Below are 15497 nucleotides of genomic sequence, written 5' to 3' on the forward strand. Positions count from 1 at the left end.
CTTCTATTATCAGAAATTTTCTGGGAATTATACAAGGGTGTTGTACCATCCAGTTTCCAGGAGGACATTTATACTATAAAGTAAAGAACTGGCTTATACACGTACGGGATAGGAAATTCTCGAAGACGCATCACCACGTCTGAATCTGAACTACTGGACTGATTAACTTGAAAGTTTGCATATAGATTATCAATCAACCGAGGATGGTTATAGCCTGTTTTCAATATTCCTCAAGATTTCATTACGTAAAGCTTTCAGTTTGCCAAGTTTAAGAAAAGATACTTGCGTAGCACGGGTTACCTGCTAGTCTCCAATAAATGAGATTTTTATCCAGTAGGATTCAATGTTCAGTAGTGATACAAACATCTCAGTCAAAGTGCTGGTTGCAGAAAAGCCGGTTAAATTTTAATCGTGATTAATTTTACGAGAGCTATTATAAAAGCTTTCATAAAAGCTTTCTTCGATTGGTTCTCGTCAAATTAATCACAATTAAAATTCAAGTGGCTCTTATGAAACCGGGTCCAAATCCGTTACAAGATTTCTTAAACCCTACTGATCACTGAAGAGAAAATCCAAGTTCCAAAACGAGAATCCAAAAGTCTTTTTTATCATGAGGATGGCAAATCAATTGTACCATGTACAACGTTGCCGAATCTTATTGTATCCTAGCACAGTGTATTGTATCATGAGGAGATTCCTTTCAACACGCGCTATTTGGCGTCAAACCATGAACCATAAATCACGCACTCCCACACACATTTGCAGAAAGTAAGCTCCTGACGCACTAACTGTGTGTTGAACGAGTTGAGGCTGCTTTGAGAGGGTGAGAATGGCCACAAACCCCGCTTACTTTGAATGGTGGTGTACTGCAGGGGTGCATACATGACCCGTTGACCTACATATTAATATTCCATGAAGCCTGCACTCACATGCTCTACATACTCAACTTCTACATACTCAACTTCGACCACATCTGTTTTGATATTGTAAAGTGTAAATAAGAAGGCATTTATCTATCTATCTATCTACATAATCTCTGAGCTGTTTTACATGAACTGCGTTTGAGATCGCATATAGTAATGTGGGAGGGTCCCAATTCCTCTAGGTTTCAGTTCATCTCGGCATCACAACATAACCTAGAAGGTCTCGTTTAATTATGTTTAAAGGTAGAAGGGTTGTTTGGAGAGTGGGGTTTTGGATTCAGAATGTTTCCCCATTTCAATGATACCGGAAGAGCAGACAGTTTAACATTTTAGGGTCTTTGATAATAATAGTCCGGGCACAAATGTCATGAATAAGGCACTCCGTGGTCATTTTTACTTTCCTTGCCCTATTACCATAGGTGAGGAAAGTATTGCTTTCCGAAAAAAATTAAGGTATGTGTGTGTGTGTGTGTGTGTGTGGTGTGGTGTGTGTGTGTGTGTGGTGTGGTGTGTGTGTGTGTGTGTGTGTGTGGTGTGTGTGTGTGTGTGTGTGTGGTGTGGTGTGTGTGTGTGTGGTGGTGTGTGTGTGTGTGTGGTGTGTGTGTGTGTGTGTGGTGTGTGTGTGTGTGTGTGTGTGTGTGTTGTGTGTGTGTGGTGTGGTGTGTGTGTGTGTGTGTTGTGTGTGTGTGTGTGTGTGTGTGTGTGGTGTGTGTGTGTGTGTGTGTGGTGTGTGTGTGTGTGTGTGTGTGTGTGTGGTGGTGTGTGTGTGTGTTGTGTGTGTGTTGTGTGTGTGTGTGTGTGTGTGTGTGTGTGTGTGTGTGTGTGTGTGTGTGTGTGTGTGTGTGTGTGTGTGGTGTGTGTGTGTGTGAGTGTGTGTGTATGAGTCTATGTGCGTCTGTGTACACGATATCTCATCTCCCAATTAACGGAAAAACTTGAAATTTGGAACTTAAGGTCCTTACACTATAAGGATCCGACACGAACAATTTCGATCAAATACAATTCAAGATGGCGGCTAAAATGGCGAAAATGTTGTCAAAGACAGGGTTTTTCGCGATTTTCTCGAAAACGGCTCCAACGATTTTGATCAAATTCATACATAGAAAAGTCATTGATAAGCTCTATCAACTGTCACAAGTCTAATATCTGTAAAAATTTCAGGAGCACTGCACCATCTATGCAAAGTTTGATTTTAGATTCCCAATTATCAGGCTTCAGATACAAATTAAACAAAAAATTTCAAGAGAAAAATATTGAGCATAAAAATGTCTACAATTAATGTTCAGTAGCATTTTCATCTAAAATTGAAAATAAGCTCGAAATTAGAGAAAATAAGATTATTCAATTGCAAACTGTTGGCAACAGTTGATTCTATCAAATCATTCACTATGAAAAGATAGCAGACTTTGTGTGTCTTAGAGATCTTAGAAAAGTAGACTTGAGATGCGCGGGAACACTAGCGTCAGTTGATCAATTTTCATGACGGCAAGGTAAGTTGTGTGAGTGCACCACACCAGATTTTTGAGTAACAGCCGTGGAAGATGTCTCAATTTCTTGTTAGGTCTAGCATAATAAGGATCTAGCATAAAGATATATCGTTTGAATGTTAAAAAAACGCTCTAAATTTCATAGATTCAGAATTTATCTGTATCTCTTGTACAAAAAAAGTTATAATGCAATGAAATTTGAAAAATTTAGGAAAAGTTTTTTGAAGGTTATAACTATGAAAATATGCGTTTTAGAGGAAAATTTTATAGAACAAAAATTGTAGATGAAGATTTTAACAATATTTTCGTCTGAAAAAACAGTTGAATATCTTGAACGGTTATTGAAATACAAGCGATATAGAAGAACCCTGAAATTTTGGCGGCCATCTTGTTTCCGAGGTTTTTGCCTGTGATTTCGACTTATCATCATCACGATCATTATTATGCTAGATCTAACGAAGAAATTGAGACATCTTCCACGGCTGTTACTCAAAAATGACCACGGAATGACATTTGCGCCCGGACTATAACTAGGGTAATAAGGGATGCTCTTAATTACAGTTCAATTTATCAGAACCATTATTTTCAGAGAATCCAATGCCACAATTCAATTTTCTAATGATATTTAGTTTTTTCTGTGAAACTAGGCGATTCTATTTAGTAAGAACGACTCTATATTTTCAAAACTACGAATTTATCAAAGTAATTTGAGACAAATTATCGTTCTCTAGTCAATTGAAAGTAGGATTAGTCAACTATCGTCTATCAACAATCATTCTTTAGTCAATATTGAGCAGCAGAATGATATCATTCATGGGTGAAGCCCTGCGATTCGCCATTAGCTATTAACCAATGAAGGTTGAGCTCTACTGCGATTGGTCAAGACTAGACATGCCCACACATATTCCTAATATGTTCATAATAGACGTTTACAGTGAAGCTCAATCATGATTGGTCGACAGCTAATGGTCAATCGGAGGGCTTCACAAAATGATACTATCATTCTGTTTCCCAATGTTTAAGGTTTCAGTTTACTAGAGATTGATAATGGTGTAGCAACTGGTAGTAGTAACTCAGGCTTGTATTAAATTGATATTGACAAGATCAAGTCATTTCCATGTAGTATGGATATCTACTACAACATCACCTTCACAACAACACAGGAATTATTATTATTAAACGAAAATCCCAATTAAATGCTGTAAATAAAAATAATTCATTAATTAGCATTTGAACAAATGCAATTTCCAATTTATTTCCATCTGTACAACATAGAAAATAAGGATAGACTGTATTTCATTATGGAACAGTTGTTTCTTCATCTCTGACAAAATTATTGTCCAATTGATTCTACAAAAAACAAATTTCTTGCTGTAAAAATTGTTCTATATAATAATTTCTAGTTGAGACGATTTAATTACTTGTTCTCTAGTGTCTTTGAAGGTCATTGAACTTGAATAGCAATGATTATTTAGACAGTTGTCAAGATATACTGTCGTTTCAAGGCTTAACAACAAGGTAAATAGAAACGAATAAAAATGCCACAGTGATCAAAGAGGAGCTGATGAGGAGGAATGGGCAAAGGGGGAGGAGAAGGAGGACGAAGAGGAGGAGACGGAGGTTGAAGTGGATGAAGAGAAAGAGGGTGAGGAGAAGGAGGAGGATGAAGAGGAGGTGACGGAGGTTGAAGTGGATGAAGAGAAAGAGGGTGAGGAGAAGGAGGAGAAGGAGGAGGAGGAGGAGGAGGAGGAGTAGGTGGAGGAGTGGGAGGAGAAGGTGGATGAGGAGGAGAATGAATATGGTGGAAGGGGTGGATGAGGTGGAGTGGAAGAGAAGAGGGAAATGGAGGGAGATGACGATGATGATGAGGAGGGGGAGGAGAATGAGGAGGAGTTGGAGGATGAAGAAGAAGAAGAAGAGAAGAAGAAGAAGAAGAAAAGAAGAAGAAGAAGAAGAAGAAGAAGAAGAAGAAGAGATAAAATCGAAGTTGTCTTCTGACTAATATATTCTTAATCATAAGTTCGTCGCCTCTATGTATTCAGTGACTTATTTATAATTTTGTCGCCTCGTGGTGTTCAGTCCTCAACTCCTTGTAACAGAACGGAGTTTTCCCATGCTTATTAACTTATGATAGACTTTGCACGAGTTCGCTATGATGCCTTATGATAGTCAAGTTGACAGGTTGACACAATGGAAAATAGACCTTCTTCTTCCTATTGAACTCTTGCACTAGACAAATAGAATTTTTCGTTTTACAATCCGTGTATTTAGCAAAAGTTTGTAGAATCTGGAAATTTGTAATTGTAGACATTAGTTTGTAATTCAAATTATTTTCTTGGTCAATTAAGTGAAGTGTTGTGTTTCTTTTCTGGCTCATAATTTTGCAAAATTACTCAAAAATTTCCAATCTGTAGAGATTTGAGTGAAATATTTTTTTTTTAATCAGTTTTTAAATATCAAATTTAAAAATTTTTAGTTTAGTCTTTAGTTTTGAAGTGGAAATTGGACTTTTTGAAGTGAAAGTGAAATCTTAACCTTATTCTTTTTTGAAACTTATTTGTAAAAATTTGGGAGAAGACAGTTTTGGGCTATGCCTGTTGTCTTCTCCCAATCATATTATATTTATTATAATTATGATCTGTAATGACAATGGAATAAATAAAGAATAAAGAATAAAGAATTTCATCCGTCAATACAACTATTTGAATTCTCTAGTATTCTCATATCATTCGTGAATAAAGTATAGTAAATTGGTATGGCTTTTGTTGGTGGGGAGTCCCTTGCGGGAAGGTCCACCGCCTGAATATATAATTTAAGCCGGCAATGAGCCTTACGACTGTCATACTTCAGCCGGGACCGAAAGTTTAACGTGCCCATCTGATAACACGGGAGTGATCTGGTTAAAAAACTTTTAGTGTTTGAGCCCGGGATCTCTATGCTGCTACGCAAGCACTCTATCCACTAGACCACGGTTCACTCCATTCGTGAATAGTTGACATGAGTTAAGTTTGGGAAATTTCTGGATGCATTCTTGTTAAGAATGTTAAGGGCTACTAATATTTGGCCTACATATAACCATAGAGAAACAATTTCAAAAATATTAAATTTAAAATTCTGATGTGTGTGATTACAGAACCTTATCTTTTGGACAACATTAACATTTTATGAAAATCTTTGGAGAGAAATAGTACAGGCTCAGCCTAGTTTTTCCTCCAATGTCATAATAATTGTATTATAATTATAGTATTTTATACAATAAATGAATAAATAAAATAAATAAATAAAAATATCATAAGTAGATATCCCATGGTATAGGGCGTTTATGTCGCAACTTTTACTGTTATCTCAAGCTGATAGCTCACGTAGTTCTTTCCTGTGAAGCTTTATGACGCTGGTAGTCTCTCATATTTTGCCGTTCATACACTCTTACCCGGTCAAAACAGTTAAAATCGACAATAATCAGCTTGAGATAACTTTAAAAGTTACGACATAAACGCCCTATACCGTGGGATATCTACTTACGCTATTGTTTCTCTATGATATAGCTTTGAAATAAAAGTATCCTTTCTGTTTGTACTTAAGCTGGGTTTACACCAAAGTTATTAACAAAATGTTAATAACATAATCCTTATAGATTCTATTAGATTGAACGGGACTTGACAAACACATATGTTCAACATGTGTATGATAAGTTATGTTCAATCTAATAGAATCTATAAGGATGATGTTATTAACATTTTGATAATAACTTTGGTGTAACCCCAGCTTTAATCTGCATGTTGTCAAAAATCTAAAAAGGATACTACTTTGATTTTGACCCTTTATGTGGCGTACATAAAACCATAGATAAAAGATAGCAAAAGAAGATATCCCATGATATAGGTCGTTTATGTTACAAATTCCAAACCAATTTTTGTCAACTCGAGCCGATTACTGTCGACTATTATTACTGTTTTAGCAAGATGAGAGTGTAAGAACGGAACAGTATAAGAGAGTACCAGTGTCACATAGCTTCACAACAAATAACTTCTGGAACTATCCGCTTGAGTTTAGAACATACAAGCCCTATATCTTCTTGAGAATCTTATGGATATCTTCTTATGCTACATTTACTCTGTTGCAATTAAACTTGAATTAAAAAAAAAAAAAAAACACTTTTGGAGTGAAATGCACTTACTTTTGTTGTGACGATCGTTTCGACCTGTTGTTGGTCATCATCAGACTGTGGGAATTTACTCAGATGCCAAGGTTATGTGTGGTAAGGGATGAAGGTGGAGGAATAGGTTGTGGTGGGGGTTGGTGGATACTTAGTGGGGCGGTAGTTTTGAGCTGTGGACTATTTTGTCAAAGAGTCTTTGACAAAATAGTCCAAAGTTCAAAATTACCGCCTCACTAAGAATCCGCCAACCCCCACCACAACCTATTCCTCCACCTTCATCCCTTACCACACATAACCTTGGCATCTGAGTAAATTCCCACAGTCTGATGATGACCAACAACAGGTCGAAACGATCGTCACTACAAAAGTAAGTGCATTTCACTCCAAAAGGGGTTTTTTTTTAATTCAAGTTTAATGCTACATTTTTTCTATGATAGAACGTAATATGTGGAATCTTCTACAAGACTATCCGTTTGTATGTAGAAAGAACAGCAAAAGGTAAGGGTTGAAATTGAAGAATCATAACAAGGAAAATAAAAATTGTAGCAGACCTGTAACAACCATTCTATGGTACCTTGCAGCCCACAATGTTTTAGAGTTGACAAAAAATCGATTTGGAATTTGCGACATGAACGATCTATACCACGGGATATCTTCTTTTGCTATCTTTTATCTATCGTTTTGGTAGAGAGTTAGTGGGGAGGATATTTTTAATATTCTTTCCGAAGAATTAACATTGATATGTCCAAAGCTCCGCCAATTTATGCAAATGCATAACAATATAATTATCTATAGTTATTATACTTATTACACATTGCTTTTTCATATCATATACAGTTCAATAATTATTTTCTTAGTCTATATTGTGTAAATTCATCTATAATTTTGCTGTATTGTAAGCTATTGTATATAAGTGTATAAGCCAGTATATATTGTAATCTACATATAAATAAAGTACTCAATCAATCCATGGTTTTATGTACATCAAGAATTCTTGTACCAATGATAACATACGGACCCGAGCCGTTACAAGTGATAAATTTCGTACATGACCACAAAATGTGTGAATACACCTCAATACGCTCGTTTTCCCTCTTGTGCCAAGTGTGGTACAGAATAGCAACTGAGGGAGTGAAGAGACGTTCTGTGAATACAAATCACGTGATCTCCAATCCCAGGTGCAATTTAGCATGACCGTCATGTCAGGGTGTAGTGAGATTCGCTATGAAACTGTCAGCATCCCGTAGGGATAGCATCAATGCTTTCCCATTCTAATAATGCTGACAGTTTTAAGTGAACCTCCCAATATATGAGGTGCATTCCATACTGTCACCACTCCTTATAAGGAACTTCAATGCTAACCATTGAAATAATGCTGTCAGTTGAAAGTGAGTGGATCCCTCTCTTGTCGCCGGGACTCTGGTGTAAATCGTCCAACCGACATGGCTGATCCTATAATCCTGAATTATATTCCTGGATCAACAACCGACTCAAGTCCTTTCATTGTCATATATGGTGGTGTTACATTCAAGGGTGATAGTTTGTTGATATTACTGTAGGATTCATTTCAAACTGACATCATTGGTTGGATGGAATTATTGGAAAGCATTGATAATGTCGATGAGAAATTCTGACAGCTCTGTGAATTTGTCTATAGGAGATCAATAATAGTCTTCTTCTTCTTCGTCTTCTTATTCTTCGTCTTCTTCTTTTTTTTCTTCTTCTTCTTCTTCTTCTTCCCCATCTTCTTCTCCTCATCCATCTTACGATTTTCACTGCATTATATCATAGACTAGCCGTCAGGCTCGCTTCGCTCGCCATATCCGTCTAGCCAGGGGGCTCCGCCCCCTGGACCCCCAACTGAATCGTCCAAAAATGAGATCAGCGGGGCTCGCTTCGCTGGCCTGCATGTAGACCTCAGCGGAACCTCTGTACCGAATTTGAACTTATTATGTCAATTTGATCTCGAAAAACACCTGTTACTATATCGGCGTATCTTTGGCGAACAAAATTCTTCCACCTCAGCTAAACCTGTGTACTGAATTTTTTTAATTATATTTCCATTAATTATTGAAAAAGGTGAGGAAACGCAGAAAAGCTGAGAAAACGCTAATTTTGGCTAATTGGATAAATATTGGTATTTAGGAAGTCCTGGATAAATGCATTTCAATCTTCAACTTGGTGCCAACCTAACAAAGTCAACTCAACTTAATGCCAACCTGAGAAAATTTTTAATTTAGTTACCAGAACAACTGTTTCGAAGAGGTGCTCTCTCTGGATTATAGTTTTATATTAACATATGGTATGGACATTCCAATTATAAAATTTTAAGATATTGGAATAAGAAGAATATACATGCTAAAAGAACTTTAAACCCTTAAAAACCACCCTTAGAGTTGAAATATCGCAAAAATATTTCTTAGTGCGCCTCTAAAGGGCCAACTGAAAATACCTACCAAATTTGAACGTTTTTGGTCGGGTAGATTTTTAGTTCTGCGAGTGAGTGAGTTAGTCAGTCAGTGAGTGAGTGAGTGCCATTTCGCTTTTCTATATATATATATATAGACTACATAAACATTTGAGATGTTAGGCTCAAATCTGTGATTAGATTCATAGAACTTCCCCATTGAATGTAGTATTACCATAATACAGTATGGTAGCCACACAAATTATCACCTTTCTACTTACAGGTTGCAAAAGGTCCTGTCAATCAGAGCTGAGTAACAAATTAACTATTATTGATTTATTAATGTTTCTCACATGATCCAATTCCCATAATTCTTTTTTCATTTTCATTTTTCATCTCACTGACCACCTATGAAAGGGGTATAAGGATTTGTCAATTATAATATAAATCGTCAATCTTTGCATTTCATAATGCAAAAAGAATTCTTCACTGTATTGGAATGTACTGACCACCTATGAAAGGGGTATAAGGATTTGTCAATTATAATATAATTCGTATAAGTCGTCAATCTTTGCATTTCATAATGCGAAAAGAATTCCTCACTGTAATGGAATGTACTGACCACCTATGAAAGGGGTATAAGGATTTGTCAATTATAATATAATTCGTATAAGTCGTCAATCTTTGCATTTCATAATGCAAAAAGAATTCCTCACTGTAATGGAATGTACTGAATGTAATGAATTGAATGAATATAAATGTATTGGTTTTTCTAATTGGTCTACGTTTTCAAACATGCCATTTACTTATTACGAAATAGCAGGTGAACTCCGCACGGGTCCATTTTAAAACTCGACAAACTGAAAACTTGAGTTAAGATATCTTGAAGAATTAAAAATAGGCCTGAAACCATTCTCGGTTAATCAAGAATCCATATGCAAAATTTCAAGTTAATCAGTCCAGTAGTTCAGACGTGATGATGCGTCAAACATTAATTTCATATCCCGTACGTGTATAAGCCAGTTCTTTCCTTTATTGTAGTATAGATAATGTAATACGCTTGTATAAAATCGAATATAGTAGTAGTTATTATCTCACTTTTCAATGCAGCACAATTTCCGCCTTTTGTGGTTAGATTAGAATAAAAACTAGTTATGAATCCGAATCTGGGACGAAGCGACCTTCAACTTTTATAAATGAAAGAACATCTGAACAAATAATAAATCGACATAGACGAGCTATATGCTACAAGAGTAATACTTACTACTCCAATAGCTCTAGTTAAGTACACCTTAAATATTTGCCGGTGAACTTGAAAATTATACACTTAAATAAATTCGTATTGTCACGGAAAAAGTGTTCTAATGTAATCTAATTAGTGGTATCGTATTTTTTATAGGAATCATTATAAAGCAGGGTTCGCTTTGAGAACAGCTCAGAGTTTAGATAAGAGGTGTACATATTGAGAATATTATTTATTGTATTCAGGCTAAGAAAGCTCATATCACACTACTATGCATGACTAGCAGGTAACCCGTGCTCCGCCAGGGTCTATTTTGGAACTTGACAAACTGAAAACTTGTAATGAAATCTTGAAGATTTGAAAAATATACCTATAACCATCCTCGGTTAATTAAGAAACTATAATAATGCAAAATTTCACGTTAATCAGTCGAGACGTTGAGACGTGATGATACGTCAAACATAATTTTCCTATCCTGTACGTGTATAAGACAGTTCTTTCCTTTATTACAGTAGAGATGACAGCTTCGTGGAGGAATCGAGTTGAATAATTTTTGGTTTTGGTTTTTTATTAAATTACAATCTCACAATAAGCTGGCGTAAACCTAGTAGTTTTGAACGCAAACGTGGTTATAATGTTCATTCTATGTATATACATTCTAAGGGCCATATGCCTAACACTAAGTTTAACGCTAAATCCCGTTTACTTGTAGTTTATCATAATTATTTTAATGGGGTGACTTCAACAGATAATTTCATTTTAATTTATCGAACAATCAAACAAGTTATTCTATTGAAAATGTGTGATAATTTTGTCAATATTATATTTTGATTGTAGATCTGTCTAAGCCCCGTATGCAGATACTCGGTTTCAATGGAGAAACGTCAGCTGTTCGTTTAAACCCCGAATGAAACACATTATAATAAATGCAACCATATCTACAAGTAAACGTGGTTTTGCGTTAAACGTAGTGTTAGGCATATGACCCTTAGATTCTGAGGACCATATGCCTAATACTACGTTTAACGTGCATAGAATGAACATTATAACCAGGTTTGTGTTCAAAACTTGGTTTACGCCAGCTAATAGTCTCAAAACGGCAACTGTGGTTTCCATTAGTTTATAAATGGAAATTGGGAGGAAGGAAGGAAGTAAGGGTGATAGTGTGAATAATGGCATACATTTGAATAAGAAATTGGAATATTATCGACGTTCTTCCTGTGCTGCTAAATGGGACAACATCATGGTAGATTCTAGCTACTGGATAAGTAGTTGAATATTTTAAGAGAATCGTAGCATTTTCATTATAAATATCAGATATAGCTGTGAGATTCACTTTAAAATGTCAGCATTGATTGAATAGGAAGCGTTAGTGTTATTTGCGAAGAATGCTGATAATTGAAAGTGAATTTCACTATATACCAACTCAAACTATCAGCTACTGAAATATTCCAAGAAAGATTCTAGCATATCCGGTATTTTATTGAGTACAGATACTGCATGAGCTCTAAGAATCCTCCTCCAATATACTAGATATTGATAGCCTGCTTGCTTATAGTGAGTTCCACGTTATAATGACAGTATTTGATCAACTTTGGTTTTGCTATCCTTGTCTATCATTCGACAAAGCGGGTGGTACTATCCTTTTCTAGGTCCACAACGATGACAATTATGTTTTTGACAGTGTAGAGATATAATTAATTAATGCAGAGAATCGGCATCGCTATTCTTCTATCTTTATCCACTGCCATTATAACGTGGACCTCACTATAGGTCCGAAAATTTTCAAATCAATCACTCTTTGATTTGATATTACAATGTATTGATACTCTAAGTATTTTTTAAGGATTACAACGTTATAACGTTATACTTCTGTGAATCCTACTGTGATCTAGATTGGATAGCTATAATAAAATGCTCTATTTATTTGTATCTCAGATAACTAAAGTTTCATCAAGTGATTTACAAGATCTATAGATCATAAAATCTCCTCTCTTGCTCAAAACATATGAGACGCAAGTGCCATATTTTACATTATTGCTTACTTGTAATAGATTACATGTAGATCGATAATAACTCGTTTATCGTTTGTATTCACAATCCAAATTATACATAAAAACTTATACATAAAAACATATCAAGGGATATTATTATATTATAATAATACATAAAAAAATTATACATAAATATATGGAGAAAATCCACGCGTCATTATTGCAGTCACTATGATCTATGCGACTATCTATTAATATTCAACATTGGAAATTGGAACAAAATTCGACCGTAATTAAGAATGAACTAAGCAATTAACTAAACGATAAGAAGGTTTTGTTTCCAGTGACATTGGCTATTAATTCCCTTCAGATGTTAGTAAGGTACCCATCCACTAATGAATGATATCCTGATTGATAATGATAATGATACTGTAGGTATCCAGTTTGACAATGATATCCAGATATTAGCATGAATATTTTTCAGTCCTAATAGTAAATAAATATAGCGTCTTAATTGTAATATAGATAATTATAATTAGCACTTATAAGCATAAATTTCTTATAAACTGTGAATAATATCATTATTATTCACTATGAATAATACTTACTTACTCCTTAGCTCTACAGGTCGCTACAACCCTTGGCCTCCCTCACAAAGCCTCTCCCGATCGACTGCCTGCGTTTTCCAGTTTCGAACTCCAAGCGTTCTCAAATCATGCTCAACGTCATCTGTCCATCTATTTCCTTGGCCTTCCTTTTCTTCTTCTATGATATATTCTTTCTCTCCATATACATTTGGCAATCCTTTCATCACCCAATCTCACCAAATGCCCCATCCACCTAATTCTGCCAGCTTTAATAAATCGGACGATGTCTTCACTCCCCAGGAAGCGCTCGATTTCGCTATTTTTTCTCCTCCTCCAAATTCCATTTTCGTAAACAGGGCCCACTATCCTCCTAATAACCTTTCTTTCAAAGATTCGAAGCCTTTCTGTGTCCCCAGCTGTGAGTACCTAAATCTCGGAGCTACAAGTCTCATACTACAGGCCTGACTAGTGCCTTATATAATTTCATTTTTGTAGCTCTGGACAATAGTCGAGACTTGAATAATTATTTTAAACTAGCATAGAACGACATGTTACCTGCCATACTAATATTGCTTCATATTTTATTGACTCGTGACTCATTGGTGAATTAGAATAACTAATTTGAATTTCTTGAGAATTCCAATACGTTGAATTGACTGTTCTACCCTTGTAAATATATAGCCTGCGATAATAGTTTCATATTTATTATTAAACGAAAATCCCAATTAAATGCTGTGAATCACCCCAAAGACTTCTGCTACTGCAAATATTGACAACAGGGTAAAAAGCTAGATGGAAATTCATTTACAACATTAAATTGGGATTTTCGTTTAATAAAAATTATTCATTAATTAGCATTTGAACAAATGAAACTTTCAATTTATTTCCATCTGCTGACTGGCAGGCCGCTATGGCTTTGTATAAAATGAGCGCTGCTATCCAGAGATTGTCAGTTTGGTGTAAGGGTAAGCATTCCTGACCGGCAATTATGAGGTACTAGGTTCAGTTCCCGGGCTGACAAATAATTTTTGTATAGTAGCGCTCATCGAATTTCCATCTAGCTGTTTACCCTGTTGTCAATATTTGCAGTAGCAGAAGTCTTCGGGGTGATTTACAGCATTTAATTGGGATTTTCGTTTAATAATAATATTAATATCGGGTAACCGAGCTTCGCTCGTTATTTTTATTTATTGATAAACAGAACACAATTCTCTAAAATGATCGTGTTTCACAGCTGGCTATACGTCATCTTATGAATTTCGGGGATGCGATATTTTGATTTTTCACATACTCTCTCGCTCACTCACTTTTTTACTAACCACAGCAGTTTCAGCCAAGGATGAATTATCCTTTTAATGTGGTTCAGCGAGTTTTCCAAAGGATGAAACCTAGTGCAATCGAATCTTTATATCATAAACCTACTATGTTCCAAATTTCGTGAAAATCGTTAGAGCCGTTTTCGAGATCCGTTGAACATAAATAACCTGATATAAAAATAACCAGATATATATAAATACAGAAATTGCTCGCTTAATATAATAGGATTCATTAATTAGCATTATTGAACAAATGCATCTTCCAAAATTTATTTCAATCTGCAGTTCCATATTTTATTGATTGATTTGTGAATGAGAATAAAGATGTTAGAGTAATATAATTTCACACCGACTTACCTTGACTCTGTGATAAAATCCCTGTTTGAAGCTGTATAAAACGATTTAAGAAATGTCTTATCAAACGTTTCTTCAACCACACAGACCACTATCAAGAAAAACTGAATTCACTAGTTAACTTGAATTTTACCTGCAATCGGTTTTATGTTATATATCAACAGAAAAGCACCTATTTCTACCCTGAGCTGTAACTTAGATCAACAGACTTCTCATTAGAGAGGCGATTACTTCTCTATTGACTACTACTCCGAATACTGGAGCAATACTTCGCTGCCGCCGTGCTTACACGCACTAGGACTTACCAAGCACTAAGCACTAAGCACAGGCTGGGCAACTTAAGTTCAAGTCGTTGCCTGGTGTGAACGGAGGAACCGGGAACTAAGTAATCGATATTTGACGGATGCCTCTCGTTACGTCGCTCCATTATCGCGCTCCTAACCTCAAATTTGCGACCTGCCAGTAACCGTTACTTCAACGGGAACTGTTATTAGGTAGCGGTTACTGATTTACTACAAGCGTCACTGAAGTTCTAGTAAGTTTTGAAAGAGGAAAGTTTAAAGTAAGTGAATTATTAAGTGTTAAATTCGTAAACTAGCTACTGGACAAATTGAATTCAAAATGCAAACCTGAACCATGGAGGAAATATTCCAAATTTACAATCAGATTATGAATATTCCTATACCGATCTATACGAAATATGGATTTTTCCATGCCTGAAAGTTCCAAAACAATGTGTTCCAAAACCTCGAAATTTCGATGTGTGTTGCAAAGTGACGGTTAACATTAACTTAGCTTGGAACGTTCCCATTTCCCGGAACACACGTTATTTGCACACACATAGTGTCCCGACTACAGTATAAATTATATGAATTGTTTTGTATATAAAATCAGTAACCTAGACCCTAGACTAAAAGAGGTTTAGAAAATTACGTAGAAGGTAGAAATCACGGAAAACCTAGAGAGACGTCAGTTTTGTTTTGCATGTTTGAAGTCTTGGAACATCATAATGTCACTTTTTCAATTT

General features: G+C 35.6%; 1 protein-coding gene across 2 annotated transcripts in view; it reads right to left on the minus strand.

Moving 5' to 3' along the window:
* LOC111047884 (ras-related protein Rab-3) overlaps positions 1-14796 on the minus strand; it is a 46199-nt gene extending 31403 nt beyond the window's left edge. Inside the window, exon 1 of one of the 2 annotated variants that reach the window (XM_039439957.1) lies at positions 14474-14796. The gene's annotated coding sequence lies outside the window, so the exon portion shown is untranslated. The remainder of the gene's footprint in view (positions 1-14473) is intronic. The other variant, XM_039439955.1, reaches the window with a different exon arrangement.
* Positions 14797-15497: the final 701 nt, after the last annotated feature.

This window comes from Nilaparvata lugens, chromosome 13 (assembly GCF_014356525.2).
Source record: "Nilaparvata lugens isolate BPH chromosome 13, ASM1435652v1, whole genome shotgun sequence".
Lineage (NCBI taxonomy): Eukaryota > Metazoa > Arthropoda > Insecta > Hemiptera > Delphacidae > Nilaparvata > Nilaparvata lugens.